We start from the raw sequence: 22,255 nt of genomic DNA, 5'->3' as shown, positions 1-22,255 counted from the left end.
CATGAGAAACTGCCTTGTATCAGGTCAGGCCATTTAACCAGCCAGCCCAATATTGTCCACCCTGATTGGTCATGGCATCTTAAGGGTCTCTGGCAGAGAAGGCTCATTTGGTAGCTAGATCTCCCAGGGGCCAAGCCTTGCGATGTTCTGCATTCAGGGCATGTGCTTTTCTGGCATCTCCCACCAGAGCAGGTGTGGGGAAAACCTTTGGCCCTCCAAATGTTGCTGCACTACATCTCCCATTAGCCACAGCAAGCATGGCCTATGGCCCAGGATGATGGGAGTTATAGTTAAACAACATTGGAGGGCCAAACGTTCCCCCCACACTTGCATCAGAACAGATGGCATCCAGAGCAGAATCTCTCTGTAGGCGTTAATGCAGTGGCAAGATGCTCTTATGGCAAGATACCCTGGGACCAGACCTTACCATTAGAGCTCTGAAGGCACATGAGACCACCACCTTGCTAAAGCTAAATAGGTCTGGGTAGCTGCCTGGGAATGACATGTATGCTGTCTTGTGTTTCTGATGCAAGTAAGATGGGCTATAAATACTACAGGAATAAATAAATAAATAATGCAACTTCCAGCAACCTTGACCTTCTCTCTCATTCAAGAGATGAGCTGTTTTGAAATAGATGCTTTTTCCACCTAGAGGGCACATGAAGGGCATCTTTGACCTACCCTCATCCCAACAAACATAATGTCTGCTGAGCACAGGTGTGTGCTTTTCCATAGATTTGGTTGCTGCCCTGGGCTCAGCATTTCACTCTGTGATGGCCAAGCAAGCCTATCTGAGTTTCTCAGGCACAAATCTGACAGATGTCTGAAGGCATGATTCCCATCAGAGAAGCTGTCTGGCACCAGGACAGCACAGCACAGTGGCTTCATTCTGTTGTCAGTCTTTGCATACACCCTCACGTTCTCCTCCTCCTGAACTTGTTTCCCCCACTAATTATAAGTTAGGATTGCACCATGAGATAGCCTAACTTGAGGCTCGCTCTCTTCTCTGCACAAAGTGTTTCTCCCAAACCTTACAGATTTCATAAGCAATTATTTTAATTGGAGGGCAGCATCAGAAGCCAAGTCTCTTTCTTAAAACGGGATGGCACTGTGTTGAAAATAATAATTTCCACAAGGCAGCTCAAAAAACTGCCAGCTCAAAATCCACAACATTCACCACCTAGTGGGCAGTTTCATTCTACACACACACACACCTTCCATGCCCCTCAGCTGGCATCAGCCAAGTGAGGGCCAAACTCGCACATGAAATCTTTCCTTGCTTTTTTTTTAAAAAAAGATATTTATTGAAGTTTTCAAAGAAAGAAAGAAAAGAAAAGAGAAGAAAAATTAAAAAAGAAAAAAAATACATTCAACATTTACAAACCTTATTTTCAATATGGTAACTTAGTTCCATGACTTCCCCACGCCTCCCCTTCTTGTATTCCAATTCCAATTTTTAGTTCAACAAGTTCTTATCCCTAATTTTTAACCTTATTATATTTAGTTCATTATTATATTTAGTTCATTTTATATAACCAATTTTGACTTATAAACATCAATCTTAAAATCTTTTTCTAAGGTCGACCCCAATTCCCTTCCACGAATTCCCCAATTTTTATACTAATAACAAAATCACACAAAAATAAAAAGAAAGCTAAAGACAAGATATAATTATACACCCTTTGGATTCCCAAACCTCACCCCCCCCCCTTTCCCAGTGAAATCTTTCTTTGCATTGTACATGGTTCTTCATGTTTTTTAACACAAATTGCACAAGAATGTAAGAAGATCCTGCTGGATCAGACCAGTGGCCCATCCTGTCCACTGTTCCCAGTGGCCAAACAGATGGCTCTGGGAAGCCCACAAGAGAAGACCCCCTTCTTCCAGCAACTGGCATGCAGAAGCATTATGGTCTCTGACTGTGGACCAGAGCCATCAGGGCTAGTAGCCACTGATAGCTTCGTCCTCCGTGCATTTGTCTAATCCCTGACATGGCTGTGTGTCAGGAGCAGATCAGCAATAAATCACACGGAATAAGTGAAGTCAACTGTTAGAAGAAACAAGGTCTGCTCAGGAGTACCAGACTCAGACAAGCAACCAAACCCTAGGCTACCCCCAACCTCTCTCACCACCAAGGAAATACAACAAGTGAATAGTAAGAGAACCCATAGAAGTGATGCTGACACAAAACCCCACACATACACAAACAAAACAAGCATTACCACCTGACCCCACCCCTCTCACCGTTCCCCCTCCCCTCTTTCTACCTTCTTTTCTTTCTAACCTAATACTGCATGCAACACCAATGCCTCACAACAAATGAAACTGATCTGTAGAAAACACGACTTGAAAAAAGAGACAATGCATGTATTTTTGTAAATGACGAAATCATTCATATATATATATATATATATTCTCATATATCCACAGAAATGAGGGAGGGAATACAGCAGATGCCTACAGGATTTCTGTGTGCAGACACAGCTGGAACTGAAACTCAGAGCAGAACATTCTCTACAAATCAAATCTACATCTGCTTGAAATGGATACGAAAGGCTGATAAGATACCTTAAAGCCAGCTCAAGGCAGGTTTACTGTTGCTAGCTCATGGACCAGCTAGCAAGACTGGCACCACAATTTGACCTTGACATTTGCAGTATCCAACCCATATAAAGCTGTCATACTAAATTCTTCCTTCCCCAGAACTCAGGAGCACTTTGTAGCCAGTGAAGGATAGCTCAGAACCCTCAGAGAGAAGAACTGGCAAGATGGTTTCACAGATGTCATCTAAAGGCTGTGCCTCCTACTCCTAAACTTTTTTTAAAATGTATATAATTTTTATTAAGTTTTCTGTTTTACAACTTAAAATACTCATTTTACATCCTGAAGATATCAATGACTTCCCTTCTTCTCTTTCCATGGTTCATTTTACATATCATAAATCCCTGCATATTTTACAAAAACTATACCATTCAGTATTCCATTATTGCATCCATCAAAACTTGTTTACACTGTTGAATTTATCTTAATGCTGCCAGAGTTTTCAGCTGTACAGAATTATTTCCCACATATTCAATAAATGTTTTCCAATCTTCTTTAAACGTATGCTTCCAGTTCTCTTATTCTGTATGTTAAGTCTGCGAGTTGTGCATATTCTGTCAACTTAAGTTGCCATTCTTCTTTAGTTGGGACCTCACTCATTTTACATTTTGGGGCTAACAAAACATGGACCGCAGTAATAGCATACATAAATAACCTTTCTTTACACTTGGGAATTTCAGTCTGGATTATCCCCAACAGAAAGGACTCTGGGTTTTTTTTTTGGGGGGGGGAGTAGTTTTAAACATTTTTTAAAATTCATTATGGATCATTTGCCAATAAATACTCTTTTACCCTTTTACAAGTCTACCACATGTGAAAGAACGTTCCCTCCACCTCTTTGCATCTCCCGCACTTATGTGATTCAGTCTTATACATCTTAGCAAGCCTACTTGGGGTTAAATACCATCTGTGAATCATTTTCAGGTAGTTTTCCTTCAAAGAATAACATGCTGTAAATATCAAGTCACTTTTCCAGAGATTTTCTTCCTCACTAATTATTATATTGGAAGGCCATAGGTGAGGCCCCATTAATGCCACACATTGGCTATAACATTACTACTCCTTAATTATAATAATTCATGAAGGCTTTTTTTCTCATGAACTTCAATAAAGTCACCAGCACTGGACACCTCCCTGCAAAGATTTTTGTCCCAGAAGTCAGACCCCCAAATACAAATTTATAATGCGTAAGTCATTATGTTGGTGAAAGGGAGGTTCCCTTTTACTTCTGTATCTCAAATAATCCCTTACTACATGATCAGCTGTTTCCTCCATCTCACAAACTTCAGAAAGAGCAGTATTTCCAACTTTGAGCAAATCACTCTGAAGAGCACAGGGTTCTTTCCAAATCCTAAACAGAGTTACTTATGCCATCTATTACTATGGCTTTAACAGCCCCAAATCTTCTATAAGAAGCCCTTCTGCACAGAAGTGCCTTCCCAGGCAGGGCAGGGCTACTAGTGTATCCCTGGCAGGTGGGTCACTGCTACTTCCCAGCAGGGAGGGGAAGGTGGCAGGGAGGTCAGCATGGGGCAAAAGCACTGGTGGAATCAACCCAGCAGTGCTGCCAGTGTATTTGCAGCATGCTGACTTCCTCACCACTTCACCCCTCTCTTTCCTAGTACTGCAATGATCCACCTGCTGGGAAGCTAGTCTAGTGGCTCCACCCCACCTTGTGAACCACTTCTGCCCTGCCTCCTTCCTGGAGAGCAGTGGTCTTAAAAGGCAGTCTTCTGGTATGGAGCCAAGCCTTCCCAGGCCCTGGGTTCCTGCCCTGTTCCTTGCTCCGTACTGCTGCCCACTGCCCGCCTCTGCCAACAGCCTACAGTTCCTGCCTCAGTTTCCCTAACTGCTGCCACAAATCTCACTGGCTTTTTCTTAAAGACCCCCTTGGATTGATGCCATTTATCAATTCACAGTGTGTGTATAGTGTTCTCCATTCTGTTTCAGATTGCTAGTTTTTAGCATCACCCACATGTTTGTTTCTCTATTTCAATGGTGTATGCACCACTTTCTGCACATGCCTCAAAGCGGCTTACAAAGAGGAAAAAATAAAATAGCCCATGCACAAAATTTAAAACACCAGAAAAGAAGAACATCAAAGCAGTATTCATGGTTCAAAGGCCTCTTGGAATAAAATCATCTTGAATTGGCATCTGAGACTTTGCAGCAAAGGGGCCTGTTCACTAAAGCTTCTCCTCTTGCTGGAGGTGAGGTGTTGTCAGCAGGAATCACTTCCCATGTCCGCAGGGGGGGCATGGCCAGCCCCACTGCGTCACTGGAGTCCTGGGCCTGCATCACGCAGCCAGCCAATCCGGGGGGGGGGGGGGGCTTGGTGGGTGTGATTTAGCCGTTTAAAACAGCCGCGGGCCCTACAAGTTCCTCCTTCTTGTTCCCAGCTTCCTCAGATCACCCTCCCACCCTCCCTTTGGGCTTTGCCTCAGCACCTGGCCTTGCTATGGACCTCAGTTGGTCACCTTGGTTGCCCAAGGGGCCTGGTAGGATTTTTTTCCTACTTGGCAGATTGGCTCCAGCCACTTGGTTTTTTGCCTACCTCATAGCAAATCATCAAAACTTGTAAGGTTTGGTAGTTAGGCACTGGAAATGCATTGTGTGTTGGAGGGGAGGTTGTGGCCATCACCTCCCCCTCCCCTTGAAGGGTATTCCCTTAAAGGAATCCAGCAGTTGTGGTTCCTGTCTGATGCCCAGGTGGTGGCTAGGGCCATGGCACAACCCTCTGGTGACTCTAGAGGAAAGCTTCCAGTTGATTCGCATCAACAATCTCCCCCTACAGGCTGTTAACCCTTGTGTGACTCCCTGCAGAGTGGGCAGGAGTCAAGTATAGTCTGTTTGGATCCAATGCCTAAGCCAATACCACTCACATTCTGCAATCAATAAAGCTGTGGCCTTTTTTAGCCCATTAACCTAAAATACTTGTGTCCATGTGTCTTATTTCATCACAAAGCGGGGAGCGGGGCCTCAGCTCACAATAACTCATCCACAGCAGCAAAGTGGCTTGATGTGTGTCAGGCTTTCAAGTTTTGGAAGATGAGGAGAGAGAAGATGGAAAGAATATAAGAAGATAAGAGTAAGTTGCTCTCCTGGCCCCACTGCATCTGCTCAAAAGGTTGTACCCTCTAGCTAATACCCACAACACTGAATGCATCTCTTGACTGACTTCAAACAACGCTGAAGCAAAGCCCCAGGCCATCCTTGGAAGCTGTGAGCTCTTGTCCTCCTCTTGAGAGAGTCCTGCTCCCAGGCACCCCCCAGGAGAGCTTTTTATGCGACAGTGCCAGCCTTCAAAGCATTGCTTCACTTGCTGTTCCCCTGGGACAAGAGGTTTGTCACAGAGCTCTGCCTCCACTATCTATAGCAGCTTTGTATTTTCCTTTAGGGCCTCCCTGCCACCACCAACACAAAGGTGGCAGAGCTTTTTGCGTTGACTTTTTCCAGAGTCCCTGGGTTTCTGAGCTAAGCTGTGAACAACAGTGGCCGCAGCAGAAACTAACTATGTCAAATTCAGTTCAGGTAGCACTTGGCCAAGTGTCTTTACTGTTCCACACCTCCAGTGAATACATGAAGATAACTCTGCCATCAATGCACCCTGAAGGACATTATTAATGGGATGGGCCATAGCTCAGTGGTAGAGCATCAGCTTTGCAAACAAAAGGTCCCAGGTTGCATAGACAATACTCAGCTGGTTGGACCCATGGTCTGACTCAGTATAAGCATCCAGAAGGTTGGCGACAGCATGTCTCTCTCTTAAAACAATTAAAAACCTTTTAAACAATTAGGGAAGGTCATCCCCAGAGATGGTGTTATTGAGGTGGCCCTTGCCCTTGCCTTCCCTTGAAACTGCTCCAAAGAGGTACTACCTGTCAGCCCAGATCTTGTTATATCCTTCACTCCCTTAGTAGATTGAGCCCAGGTGGATTCTCAACCAGTCATTAGACATTAGGTGGGATGGGGAAGGCTTCCCTCTGCCTGCCAAAGGTGGAAAAATGCTAGCTTCCTCAAGAGGAGGAGGAATTGCAGCAGCTGTTGAGAAAGGCCAGATGAACAGCTCACAGCCTCCATGCTGCAGCTAATGCCAGTCAGTTATCCAGTCAATAAACACATAATCATTCAGCTGCATGTCTACTGTATAAAGAGCATAAAACTCTTGTTATTGGTAAGTTAAATGTTGCTTGTAACTGCTTAGAAGTTTTACTACAGTCAAACAGTATTTTTTTTAAAAAAAAAAACTTTAAGAAATAATTTTGCACTGTTGTTACGGTGTTTTACATGTTGTTGTAGATACTGTTGCACACCGCCTCGGTATATTACATGAATTTCAGGCATATAATTGCTTTTATAAATATGTAAACCCCAGCCAACTCTGCTTTCCCAGAAGCCCTTCTGCATCATACGAATATAAGAGCCTGCTTATACGAGCCAAAGGCTCATCTGGTCCAACATACTATTTTCAAAGTAGCCGTTCAGATGCCCCCAAGGGAAGCCCAAGAACAGGACCCCAGCACAAAAGCACTGTCATCTCCTGCGATTCAGAGCTGGACTTGTTATTCAACACCTCCTTTGAGGGTGCAAGCTCACTGACAGAAGAGGGGTGCCAGAGGTGGTACCGGCACAGGAAAGGGCTGATTAGAGGCATCTGGTAGCATAAGGATGGGCCCCTTCCCCAGCATCCAACTGTGCATATGCCCTCCCTCCCCTCTCAGTCAACTAGACATTCTTAGGGACTGGATGAGACCAGTTCAAGCTCCTCCCAACCATCATCCTGATCTGACCACCCCCTCCAGGACATATCCACAGGATTCATGGCACAGCCTAACCACTGAAATTATATGGAGGGGCTCTGTCAATTGTCCCCCATGTTACACAGCTGCAACTCACCCCAACCAGAAATTAGGTGTTGTGGAACACACTTCCAGCAGAGATGCAGCAGACTCTGAAGCTTCTCTTGAAGAAGATAGATAGAGATAGATGATAGATAGATGATAGATAGATAGATAGATAGATAGATGATGATGATGATAGATAGATAGATGATAGATGATAGATGATTAGATAGATAGATAGATAGATAGATAGATGATGATGATGATAGATAGATAGATGATAGATGATTAGATAGATAGATAGATAGATAGATAGATAGATAGATAGATGATAGATAGATAGCTAGATAGATAGATGATAGATAGATAGATGATAGATAGATGATAGATGATAGATAGATGATAGATAGATAGATGATAGATGATAGATAGATGATAGATGATAGATAGATGATAGATGATAGATAGATGATAGATAGATAGATGATAGATAGATGATAGATAGATAGATGATAGATAGATGATAGATAGATAGATGATAGATGATAGATAGATGATAGATGATAGATAGATGATAGATAGATAGATGATAGATAGATGATAGATAGATAGATAGATGATAGATAGATGATAGATAGATGATTGATAGATAGATAGATAGATAGATAGATGATAGATAGATAGATAGATAGATAGATAGATGATAGATAGATAGATAGATATAGATAGATAGATAGATGATAGATAGATGATAGATAGATGATAGATAGATAGATAGATAGATAGATGATAGATAGATAGATAGATGATAGATAGATAGATATAGATAGATAGATGATAGATGATAGATTAGATAGATAGAAAGATGATAGATAGATGATAGATAGATAGATAGATAGATAGATAGATAGATAGATGATAGATGATAGATGATAGATGATAGATAGATAGATGATAGATAGATAGATGATAGATAGATAGATAGATAGATAATAGATAGATATAGATAGATATAGATAGATAGATGATAGATGATAGATAGATATAGATAGATAGATGATAGATTGACAAGCAACCCAACTTGCCAGCATCTTCAGTAGGAATCAATTTACACTGCAGATCACTGCTACATTCTCCCTATAAAAGTCAAATATATTTAAAGGGATGTGGCATCATTTGGCAATAAGCTGCAACAGCAACACATGGGAGATACTTATCCTTTTCATAGGTGCCCTCCAACATGGTGTCTTAGTTTTACTAGAATCAAGCAGGATATAAATTTTGTTTGTTTAACAAAGTCTTTTAATCATTTTGCATTGTTTTTATGGTGTTCTACATGTTGTTGTATATACTGCTGTACTCTGCCATGGCATATTATATGAACTGGAGACATATAATTGCATATATCTTGTTTTCCCAGAAGCGCTTCTGCATCATAAGGATATAAGAGGAGCTTGCTGTATCAGGCCCAAGGGAAGCCCACATGCAGGACCGAAGCAGAAGAGCATTCTCCCCTTTTGTGGTCCCCAGCAACAGCTGTTGAGAAGCATTGCTTCCTTTGATCATGAAGGCAGAGCAAAACCATCGTGCAGCCATTGACTGCTGTCTCCATGAATCTGTCCAATCCTCTTTTAAAGCTATGCAAGTTGGTGGCCATCACTGTCTCTGGTGGAAGCAAGTTCCATAGCCATCTTGCTACCACCTCTAGAGGCTGAGGAGCTTGTGCTACTGTCCTTTAAATGCTAGGGTTCTTATCTGGAAGCCACAGTCGGACCACAGCCCCACCCATATTGAAGGAGGAAATTGCTACTGAAGCAGTCAGATCTTCTTTAACTAGAAAATGCTGCTTCCAGAAGAGGCAGAGCTAGCCACTCAGTCTGGGCTTGTCTGCTGCTATTGCTCGGTTGATAGACCATGCAAATCTTAATCTCAGGGTTGTGGGTTCAAGACCCATGTTGGACAAAATATTCCTGCACTGCAGTGAGTTGAACTAGATAATCCTTGGGGCCCCTTCCAGTTTTACAATTCTATGATTCTATGTTTATCTCCAGCTCAGCAGAACCTGGAGCTATCCAAGGTACTTGTAGGTTGCCTTGCCTTACTGTAGACTGAAAATTTGCCTTGTTGGCTTGCCTAGATCTCCCCTCACTTTGGCTAAAAGCATAGGTGACTGAGATCACCATCTGGGAAACAACACAGAAGGCAGATGATCCTAACACACTCTAAACACTGTAAATACTGTAAGATATGTCCAAACTGTGAATGACAAGGATCTGTTCATCTGAGTGTGGATTCAGAGCAGGGAGTATGTATGTTTGGCTGTGGCATAAACAACATATGAGCATGCAGTGAGAAAGGGGTGTTTGGCTGCATCAGACTTAAGGCTGTACATCATAATCTTTGAAGGATCCCAGAATTCACAGCTGTAGCATGGTTTGAATCCAAGTCTGTATTCAGCTTAAGCACACTGCCACCAAAATGTTTGTTCTTGGCTTGGAAATCTGATTAGGCATTGCCTTCTTCAGCACAGGAAGCTGTTATGCCATCCAGCTCAGAATGTTCTGCACCAGGAGTAGCTGAGGTGGAGCTCTCCACCGTATTGGACCTCACCATTGACCATGCTGGGTGGGGCTGATGGGAGTTGGAGCCCAACAACATCTGGAGGGCATGGCAAAGATATTTCCCAGCCCTACCTAGAGATGCCAGAGATGGAGTCTGGGGCATTCTGCATTCAAAGTAGATGATGATGATGATGATGATGATGATGATGATGATGATGAACCTTCCCTTCACTCCAAGATCCCAGGATGGCTTCCAACATTAAAGCAAAATTAAAACACAAGCAGGCAGAGGGCCTTCTTGGTAGTGGCACCCTATCTATGGAACACCCTCCCTTCAGATGTCAATGATATTAATAATTTATTATTATTATTATTATTATTATTATTATTATTATTATTATTATTATTATTATTACCCCACCCATCTCTGGGCAGCTCCCAGCAGAATATAAAAGCATGATAAGACATCAAATATTAAAAACTTCCCTAAAGAACTATAAAACTTTTAGAAGACATCTGAAGGCAACCCAGTATTGGGAAGTTTTTAATGTTTGATGCTTTATTATGTTTTATATAGTTGTAAGCCACCCAGAGCGGTTGGGGCAACCCAGCCAGATGGGTGGGGTATAAATAATAAAATTATTGCAATAATTATTATTACAATAATAAAAACAATTTAAAACAATGTACAATCACAGAAATAAGGTGGGTGCTAAAAACATACACCTCAAGTATCAAAAGCCAGAGTAAACAGGTGCAGCTTCAACATTCACTTGAACCTGTACGATGAAGGTGTCTGATGTATCACTACGGGGAAGGAGTTCCACAATTTAGGAGCTGCCATAGAGAATACCCTCTCCCAGGCCACCATGCCCTGAGTCTCTGAGGATAGAGGAGCTACCAAGAGGCCCCCTCTGCCGATCTTAGCACTCAATAATGTCTGTAGGGACGGAGGCAGTCTTCCAGGTATTTGGGGCCTGAGTCATCTAGGGCTTTAAACACTAACATGAGCACTTTGGGCTCAGAAATGAACTGGCAACCAGTGCAGCTATTTTAAAAGGGGGGCCATGTGAGTTGTGGCTGCTGTGTTTTGGAGCAATTGAAATTTCTAAGTTGTCTTCAATGGCAGCCGCACCTAGAGGACATTGCAATGATCCAATCTGGAACTTACAAGAGCATGGAGCACAGTGGCCACATCATCTCTGACTGACAGGTGCCATAGCCAAGGCTTGAAAAAGCCACTGCCTGCCGTCCCAATAGCCTCTCAGAGAGATATTCTCTCATGCCAGATGATGATATTAAAGTCCTAAAGCAAATATCTTCCTATCTGAAAGCACCTCACGTCTCAGACCTATGAAACAATGCTCTAGGAAATGGGACTATGGGTATGCAGACGTCTGGAAAAGAAAACTTTCATACACAATGGTGTCTGTATGCTCAATTTCAGGGTTTTGAGTTGTTGTCCCCCCCCCCCTTTCCTTTCCTTGATGGTCTTTCCTAGAGACAATAGCCAAAAGGAGGGGGGAATTAGCTCTGGTACCAACTGAGACAGAAAGGAACCACTATGATGTTCAACAAGTGTTCATGTGAATAAAAGCAATTAGGAATTAATTGCTGTGACCAAACAATACCTGTCAATGCACAGAGAAAGAAAAGAGCTAATTGTAAAACATTTCATATCCACCCCCCAAAATTATTCAAGGAAGAAAAGCACTGGCTATGCTTTTTAGCATGTATTCACAACAGAACGCTCTTAATGAGGGATCAGCAACCAGCATGGAGCTTTCCAGTATCTCCTATAGAAATCATGAAGATTCTCAGTAAATATCCCATCAAATATCCACAATCCAAAGGATGAGGGGGAGGCTGCTCACAGCATTTTGTATCCCTCCATCTTTTCCCATTCCTTTAGCTGTGGCAGCCATTTTGTGCTATGCCACACACACACCCCACAGCAGCCATTTTGTGACTGGCACCCATGGGACTTCCTCAAAATTCTGAATGGACATTTCGGCTTTTCCTTTTATGTCCCTCCACCCCACTACTCAGAGGACTTATCCCCAGCACAGAATTAGCCCAATACATTTTGGCACCTGAGGTGAACCTCAAAATGGGTTATTTGTGGGGCATAGGAATTCCTTCCTTTTCCCCAAAAAATATAGTCTGGCCCACCACATGGTCTGAGGTATGGTGGACCGGCCCACGGCTGAAAAAGGTTGCTGACCCCTGTCCTAGACAAACTTCGGTGTGAATCTACCTCTTTGTAAATCATGTAAATGGTCCTGCAGTAATTTTAACCCAATTGGGTTAAATTATTATCCTAATAAAAAAAATCCTCTGTGGCAGTTTGGTATACATACTTTGCTTTCTACACTCCTAACTGGGTTCAGACTATTTCTGGATAAATGTTTCAGCACATTTCTTTGTCAGTTTGCCTTCCATTCTGCTTGACCTTATATTATGACCGACTGGAACAATGAGCTAACCATGGTCCTGATTACTAAAACCTTGCCTGGACTCATTCCGCGCTTGGCTAAGTACATCCTCATGGGCTCCAGCTTGAAACAGTTGTCTGATGGTGGCCTTAAACCATCTTTCCGCAGGGCCTGCAAGACAGAGCTGTTCCACCAGGCCTTTGGTCAGGGCACAGCCTGACTCCCTCCTTTGGCAATCTTCACAGAACTTTAGCCTAATGGTTGCCATCAATTTGATTTGAATTAATTTTATAATGAAATGATTTTAGAATATTGTACTATTTTATTGTTGTTAGCTGCCCTGAGCCCGGCTTCGGCTGGGGAGGGCAGGATATAAATAAAAATTATTATTATTATTATTATTATTATTATTATTATTATTATTATTAGACAGTGTTCTCAAAGCTACCAACATGAGTTTGACCAAGCTGCGGGAGGCAGTGGAAGACAGGTGTGCCTGGCGTCCAGGGGGTCATGAAGAGGAGGACACGTCTAAACCACAACAACGTGTCTAAAGTCACCCCACCCCACCCCGCAACCTGCTCTCCCAACTTCCTCTCACAATAGGAGAAGGAATTGTTTTACTAGTTATAAAGGTGCTTGCTGAAACTGTGATTGTCTATTAAATTTGAAAGGGGAGGGGAGCAAGGCTAAGATGGATGAACAACCCTTTGGATTGTTCTGCCTCCCTGTTCATTATAAGGCTCCAATGTGACAAATGGGCTGGCACAACAGAATGCCATACATTTAAGGGAGAAGAAGATAATGAATTTTTTTTCCACTTCACCAATCAAACACATAACAGCAGAAGGGCCCTTGTCAATTCCCTCTTGATTTATGGAACGGCCCTCTATGGGTACCTGTGACCCTGCCTAGCCAATCAGCAGGAGTAGCAGCAGGAAATGACCCAGCTTGGAACATGTTGTCCTCCTGCTGGGTGGATAGGAAAGCTGTCTTCTAGCCAGGGGTATTCAAGCCTCCTTTTTTGTACCCTTGATGGAGACAATATCTCTGTAATCTCAGGCCAGAAACTGGCATGTGCCTTTTCTCTAGCTCTGGTGATCAAACAATTGGGAAAAGAAGGAGATGGTTTCACTCTTGCATGAAAAAGCTGCCTCTGTAAATTTTCTTTCCCTCAGTCTTCAGTGCTTCATCTCTTAGCTCACTGTCGTGCTCTCTGTGTGAGGCTGCCCTTGAGCCAGGTTGAAAAGCTGCAGCCACTGAAGCATGTGGCAGTCAAAATGCCAGAGAGGCCTGATAGCCAGCAACATGTAACACCATAATTTAAACATCTGCACTGATTGCCCATCTTCTGCTGAGCTAGGTTTGAGGTCCTTGTGTCGATTTGCAAAGCCCTTGATAACCTAGGTCCAGGGCCACCTGAGCACTTAAACCCCAGATCATTCACTGAGAACTACTAGAGGAATCCTCAGTAGCAGGCAGTGCATGTGGCACAAGGGTACCGTTGCTCTTCTGGCTTCTCAACACAGTAGATCACTGTCACTTACTAAGAGGAAGAGAGGAAGGGTGACACATGGGGAGCTTGATGTACTTCAGCCCATGGCGGTAGATGAGCATTGGATTCACTCCACCACCATGCGCCATGCCAGGTTCTCCATGTCTCACCCCTCCCTCCTCACTTAGCCAGCAACCTGGTGTGTTGAGAAGTGCAGAGACCAATGGTGCGCCACCCATTTTCTCTGAAGGAAAGGCACTCCAGATTTCATCATAGCTTTTTCTTTACATTTTAAAAATATATCTCCAGGAGAGATTTATTTGGAAGGTTTCTGAATGACTTTTCTGGTAGAGCCAATATGACAAAGACTCCAAAGCTCAGCACTGCCATGGATCAATAGTGATACATTATGACTCCTGTCTGGGATTCTGGATGCTCTATAACATTTCTGGGGCTGCTTGTTACAGCTTTGACTTTTCCCATGAAGCTTATTTGAAATCTCACTCTCAAACAGTTCTATTTTTCAAGTGACAAATGACCACAAACTGAAGGGACTAGGAATTAGGTTTTAAAACAAATTGACAGGCTGGAATCATAATAAGTCACATAGCCCACAGAATATTCAGCTAGAAGTTCAAAAGCAGAACATTTTTGAAACAACAGCAACAAATTATCAAGAGAGACTTGAAACTGTCACAGCCTCCCACATAAGAAGCGGGGAACCTTATCTTAGCCCTGGGGTCACTCCTGAGCAAATTTCCTGGGGCTTCATGCCAGTGGTGGTCATGGACAACAAGTGTGAATCTTGCCTTTCTTAAGTAGGCTGCCCCATGTAGATCTCACAGATGGGATGAGGAAATCCCAAAGAGAGGGGAGAAGAGACCAGTGAATTGGAGCTAGATGCCCCAGTGGAGGGGGATGGCATGTGCAGGATGAAGGAGGTGAAACTGGGGCCTCACGAAATGTTTGATCTGGAGGAAGGAGAGGGCCAGTGACCAAGGGAGTCAGGAGCTGGAACCTGAGGAAAGTTCAAGCAGATTGTCAGAGAGGGATCCCACCCCTATTTGGTTGCCTATAGTCAGGCACCTCCTAAAGAGTCACTGCTTCCAGTCCCTCCTGTCCCTCCTGCAAGTAAGGAGTCAGATACTGAGCCAGAATGTCCATCAAAAAGGACATGGAGGTGCCATTTTTGGTGTGAACAAACCACACAGGCCCAGCCCACTCATAGAAGAGCCCATTTGCTTGCCCGGAGATGCCCCTCATCTGCCACACTAAAACTTGTGCTTACCCCACACTTGAACAGGAAGAGGTAGGGGCCATGGAGTTTGTTGGGTCAAGGCCTTAGCTCATGCTTAGCCATGAAATTCACCTGCTGCACCTTCAACCTTTGTCTATGTATCACTTAGATTTATGCATTAAAGAATCTGGCAGAAACAGAAGCCTGAGTTTGAGTTCTTCAACCAGCAACGAGGCCCAGAATGTATTTTAGCATTGCAAGTGTTAGAGGTTTCTACATGCACTTTTCTCTATCCAGGCAAACTATTCTAGTTAAAAGGGCGAGGAAGGCTGCATTTGACCCAAGGTTCTGCATCCCCCATCACACTTCCTTAGTAGTCAGGGTTTGTTGCGGAAGTGCCTTAATCAATTTAATTCCATGTCCCCAGCCAGTGAGTGAGTGAGACTGAGCACCTGCTTTTATTAGGTTTAGCAAAAGTACTTGCTTTGGTGTTTTTGGCTTTTTGCAACCTACAATTTAATTCCCAGCTTGAAAGGAGTTCCTGCCAGCTTTGTTTTCTCCAAGGGAGTAACAAGCAAAGCTGTTTCATAATTCATGGGCATGTCAAAGAAACAAAAGCAGAGTCTGTTGAAATGCCACAGCCACCTTGCAATGTGTCTTTTGCAGATTAGATGCCAGAACTGAAATGTGCTACAGAGGGGTGGCCAAGGACCCTGTGTTAGGAATTCTGATTCCAGGAATTTTGAAAGGAAGGTGACTTCTTTCCAAAGGCTGCATGAACTCATGGACACACATACACACACATTCCTCAAATATTACCTTTGTGTGCTACCTAAACCACAGAGGTCCTTGGATGGGGCACTTTTGGTGGTCCAACATGCCCCTGACATTGGGCTGGGTTTTACCTTTAGCAAGGCAAGCCTTGCCCTGTGGAACTCTTTGCCAATGGAAGTTTCGCAGGAGCCATCCCTACTCATTTTGGACATATCTTCTGAAAACAGTTTTATTCAGACAGGCGTTATAATCTTGAGATTCTTTGCCAAGCAGCTTTTCCCGATGCATTTGAAATTTTCAGTTGCTTTTACTATAATATTGTGTTTTTAGTTTTAATTCCACCTTGTGATTTTTATACATGAAAGTTCAATAAGTAAGCAAGCAAGCAAAAATTTAAAAAACTCAACATCTCACCACTTGAAAGTAAAGGACAAGGGATGTAGCTCAGCGGTAGAGCACCTGATTTGCATGCAGAAAGAACCAGGTTCAATCCCCAAAAGGGCTGAGAGAGACCCCTGATCTGAGGCCCTGGAGAGCTGCTGCCAGTCAGTGTGGACAATACTGAACTAGGCTGACCTCTTACAAGTCACCTTATGCCATAGCTCAGTGATAGAACACCTGCTTTGCATGCAGAATGTCCTAGGTTCAGTTCCCAACTCTGCTGTGCTGATTCTGAAACCCAGGAGAGTTGCTGCCAGTCAGTGTAGACAATCCTAAAATAGATGTAGTGAAGATATGACTTGGTGGAAGGTAGCTTCCTGTGGTCCTATGATTGCAGCCCAATTAAGCCAAATGAAAAGCACCTGGGGGCCCATGAGCCAAAATTGACACAAAAACCCAATTTTGTATGCCCCCTCCAATGACCACACAAAATCTTCACTCAGACGTGATCTAAATTCTTCCTGATGTTCCACTCAAAAGCATTTTCACAGGAAGCTGTCTTCTTCCAAGACAGACCATCAGTCCATCTACCCTAGCATTGCCTACCTGGACTTCAACCCACCTCCAGCTTCAACAGTCCTGCTGTGGGCAGGTGTCCATTTCCCACCTGGACATCCTTCTCATTGGTGTTCTTTCTCATATTATGTTGCATGGAACATATGCTGCCGAATGGCTTTAAGAATCAAGCAGGATTATGCACAATAAGCCTAGTCATTGAGACATTGGAAGCAAACTCATTAACCTGAGCCAGCCAGTAATTGTCAGTTTGGGAAATGTCCCTTGAATACCCTGATGGCTCATACATGAAAGAACGACTGGCTCAGCAACTTTACTAAAATGGATCCTGCTTTTGTGCAAAATATACTTTCAATTGGCTCAGGAAACCAAATATTTCACAGCAGCTCATGGACGCCGATTGCAAGTCATCCCTGCCTGAAGCTATAGAAAGGAACTGCACTAAGCACAACTAACTTCTCTGTGCTGTTATACCCACTGCAATTTTAAACAAAGGAGAGTGTACAGCAAGGGTCACCTTTTTAGTCCTAGGGCAAGTTTGGAATTTCTGAGCAAGTGCTGTGAGAGCCACCCAGACTGCTCACTTCTCTCCTGGATCTGTGCATGCACACATGTATTTTTTTTTTTTTAAGGGATCTGGATAAACGTCTGTCCTGTCCCACAGTGCAGTGAGGCAAGAAAAAGACTGACTGAGGTGTAGGACTGGGACAGTGTTCAGACTGGACACAGGGCACTGAGAAACCAGACTGAAACTAGCAAAATTAATTTCAATAGGGACAAATGTAAGGTTCTGCACTAACAAAGGAAGTGCCAGCAGCACAACTATAAAATGGGAAGTACTTGGATTGTCATGAGTGCACATGAAAAGGATCTAGGGGGTCTTAGCAGTCCACAAATTTAACATTTCAACAGTGTGATGCAGCAGCAAAAACAGCTAATGCTATTGTAGGCTGCATCAACAGAAATATAGTGTCCATGTCAAGGGAAGTAATAGTCCTGCTTTATTCTGTCTTGGTCAGACCACACCTGGAGTCTTGTGTCCAAATCTGGGAACCACAATTTAAGAAGACTGTTGACAAGCTGGAACGTATAGAGAGTAACCAGAATGAGCAAGGGTCTGGAAACCAAACTTTATGAGGAAAGGCTGAGGGAGTTGGGTATGCTTAGCCTGGAAAAGAGTAGACTGAGAGGAGACATGATAGCTATCTTCAAATATTGGAAGGTGGAGCAAGCTTGTTTTCTGCAGCTTCAGACCATATGAGTCAATGGCTTCGAGTTACAAGAAAGGAGATTCATGACAGTAAGAACTGTTCAACAGTGGAATGGTTTCCCTCAGGAAGTTGTGGACTTCACTGGAAGTTTTTAAGCAGAAGTTGGATGGCCACCTGTCATGGATGCTTTAGCTGAGATTTCTGCATTGCAGGGGGCTGGACTAGATGACCCTTGGGGTCCCTTCCAACTCTACAATTCTGTGATTCTATTATTCTATGAATCATGAAAGCATGGTACCACACAATCATAAAATCATGATATATTGATATCACACTATGATTTCACGAAATCATGATACCACATAATCATGAAATCATGATATCTTGATTTTGCACTATGGTTGTGTGATATCATGATTTTGTGAAATCATAGTGTGATATCAATATTTCATGATTTCATGATTGTGTGGTACCATGATTTGTGAAATCATGATTCTGTAGTATCATAGTGTGGTATCATGATTCCATGATTATATGATATCATGATTGTGTGATATGATTTCATGATATCGTATCACGAAATCATATCATGAAATCGTGATATCATGCAGTCGTAATATACAAAGGGTGTATGTGGTATTACAGGAGAGGTTGGTTCAAATATAAGACGTACCTGCAAATAAGCCGCACCTTTAAAATTGGAAGCTTATTTGTGGGTGTCGCCCGGCTCTACTGCCCTGAATGGGGAGAGGGGTTGGAAGCCGTTGCCGCCACTGGCACTCGGTTCAAATATTGGAAGATAGAGCAAGCTTGTTTTCTGAAGCTTCAGAGCATATGAACCAATGGCTTCAATTTACACGAAAGGAGATTCCAACTAAACATCAGAAAGAACTTTCTGGCAGCAAGAGCTGTTCAACAGTGGAATGGTCTCCCTCAAGAGGTTGTGGACTCTCCTTCACTGGAGGTTTTCAAGCAGAGATTGCCCAGCCATCTGCCATGTATGATCTAGCTGAGATTCCTGCATTGGAGGTAGTTGGACTAGATAACCCTCAGAGTCCCAGCTCTAAAACTTTAGTATTCTGTGATTCTATGTGACCTCTTGAATTGCTCCATAAGGGAATAAGCTGAAACTGAGACCTTATATCACAGGTGGGGAGCCTCTGGCCTTCCAGATATTGCTGAATTACAACTCCCATCAGCCACAGCAAGCATGGCCAATGGTCAAGGATGATGGAAGTTTTAGTTCAACAACATCTGGTAGGCCAAATGTTCCCCACACCTGCTTTATATGGTAGTAGCAGCCTGTTTGTTGGCACCACCTGTGTGTAAGCTGCTGCTTGACTTGAAAGGCCCAGATTTCTCTAGTAGTATCTGACTGTGATGGAGCAAGAGTCTCAGGTTTATCTAGGTCTTCTTCAGTGGAGGCCTCTGAGTCACATCCTGTGCCACATCCTGAGGTTGAGAGGGGAGCACTGGCTCAGAAGTTTTATCTGACAACACAGCACATCTGGGGAGGGGCACCTACATGCACATAATGCATGTAGTCCCTGCCTCTATCACCCAATGAAGAAAAATACGACTCCTGGTCTCTGACAAAGTCAGAGCCAGTAGAATTAATGTGGAAAGCACATAGAGCTGAAAGAGGGAGTGAGGAAGAGAGCAATTATGTGCTATTTGTTGGCTGCCCAGATAGCACAGATAAATTTGTAAACATGGCGGAAAACAATGGCTCTCAAAGTGAACCATTCACAGTGGGATCAGGTGTCGAACAGGGTTGTGTTATTGCCCCAACTCTATTCATTATTTTCATTGCCATGATCATTGCCATGACTTTGTTGAAGGGAAATTACCCACCGAAGTAGAAATCATATATTGAACAGATGGAAAGCTCTTCAGTCTGAGCAGGCTGAAAGCAAAGAGTAAGGTTACCATAACTTCCATCATAGAGCTTCAGTATGCTGATGACAACGTAGTGTGCGCACACTCAGAGGATGACCTCCAAGCCATCCTAAATATCCTAAATATCTTTGCAGAAGTTTACGAAAAGCTTGGCCTATCACTCAATATCCAAAAAACCAAAGTGCTGCACCAACAAGTACAAAATAACCCCTCTGCAGTGCCACAAATCCAACTCAATGGTGTAACGTTGGAAAATGTCGATCACTTCTCCTACCTAGGCAGTTATCTTTCCACAAGGGCCAACATTGATGTTGAAATCCAGCATCGCCTGAGCTCTGCGAGTGCAGCTTTCTCCCAATTGAAGTGCAGGGTGTTTGAGGACCAGGACATTCGCAGGGAAACCAAAATGCTTGTTTACAAAGCTATTGTACTACCAACCTTACTATATGCTTGTGAAACATGGACCACTTATAAACGCCATCTCCAACTCCTCAAAAGATTCCATCAACGGTGTCTCCGAAAAATTTTACACATCACTTGGGAAGACAGGCGAACTAATATCAGTGTACTGGAAGAAGCAAAGATCACCTCTGTTGAAGCAATGATTCTTCAACATCAACTTCATTGGACTGGTGATGTTGTGCGGATGCCTGATGATCGTCTTCCAAAGCAACTACTCTATTCCAAACTTAAAAATGGAAAGCGTAATGCTGGTGGTGAACAAAAGAGGTTTCTCTCACCTTTCTCTCACCTTGGAAGGAAATGGGTAACCAAGTCTTTGTTATTTTCTCTCTACATGTGGACTTCAACATTTGAGGAGGTCTGAGCTGGTTACTCCAGCCAGCCTCATGGCTTTAACTTGCCTCTTTTGTTTCAGACCCGAATGGAATCTGAAACTAGCATTTTTCTCTACTAATAGTTTAGAAACTTTTACATTTTGTAACTAAGCAACGTTTTGACTGCCTGTGCACCTTTTCTGGCTGCTTTATGGAAAACCACATGAATCAAACCTTTGCAAGATTTTGTAAGTTAACCATTTTATGACTTACTAACTGTGTGGTCTGTCTCTCTTCTGGGGAAATGTGATAGTTTGGAAATAACTTTTAAAAGGGGATGTTTTAGGGACTCACTGAAAAGGCACATTAAAAAAGTTTTAGAGCCTTTCCCCACACTTTTCCTAGCTGTACATTTTGTGATTTTAAATCTGCTGCTGGGGTTCTCTCACCAAAGAGAACTTGCCTGAAACTTGGGTCTTGGCTTCCAGGATTTCAACACTTTTCAAGGGAGAAAAAGGTAACCACTCTCACCATCTCATGACTGTGAGGTGCCATAAATGAAGCAGGACTCATAGGCTTGGTAGGCAGCAGCAAGATAGCTCCAGGGCCCCACTGAGCCCACAGCTATCATGTTGATCCCAGATGTACAAGACACATACCACCTTTCCTGAGTGGGTTCATAGAACAAAGCAATTTACTCCCCATCAAATGAGCCAATGGGTAAAAATAGGTCTGGAAGAGGGTTCACAGCTATCAATTAAGGCAGATCTAGAGAACTGATGTGAGCCTCAGTTGCAAAGGTGAGATCAAAGGTCTTATTCAACATCTTTATCAACGACTTGGATGATGGACTCAAGGGCATCCTGATCAAATTTGCAGATGACACCAAACTGGGAGGGGTGGCTAACACCCCAGAGGACAGGATCACACTTCAAAACGACCTTGACAGATTAGAGAACTGGGCCAAAACAAACAAGATGAACTTTAACAGGGAGAAATGTAAAGGATTGCACTTGGGCAAAAAAAATGAGAGGCACAAATACAAGATGGGGGACACCTGGCTTGAGAGCAGTACATGTGAAAAGGATCTAGGAGTCTTGGTTGACCACAAACTTGACATGAGCCAACAGTGTGACGCGGCAGCTAAAAAGGCCAATGCAATTTTGGGCTGCATCAATAGGAGTATAGCATCTAGATCAAGGGAAGTAATAGTGCCACTGTATTCTGCTCTGGTCAGACCTCACCTGGAGTACTGTGTCCAGTTCTGGGCACCACAGTTCAAGGAGGACACTGACAAACTGGAACGTGTCCAGAGGAGGGCAACCAAAATGGTCAAAGGCCTGGAAACGATGCCTTATGAGGAACGGCTAAGGGAGCTGGGCATGTTTAGCCTGGAGAAGAGGAGGTTAAGGGGTGATATGATAGCCATGTTCAAATATATAAAAGGATGTCACATAGAGGAGGGAGA

The sequence above is a fragment of the Podarcis muralis genome, chromosome Z (assembly GCF_964188315.1).
Source record: "Podarcis muralis chromosome Z, rPodMur119.hap1.1, whole genome shotgun sequence".
Classification (NCBI taxonomy): Eukaryota; Metazoa; Chordata; class Lepidosauria; order Squamata; family Lacertidae; genus Podarcis; species Podarcis muralis.
This window is presented reverse-complemented; position numbering follows the sequence as displayed.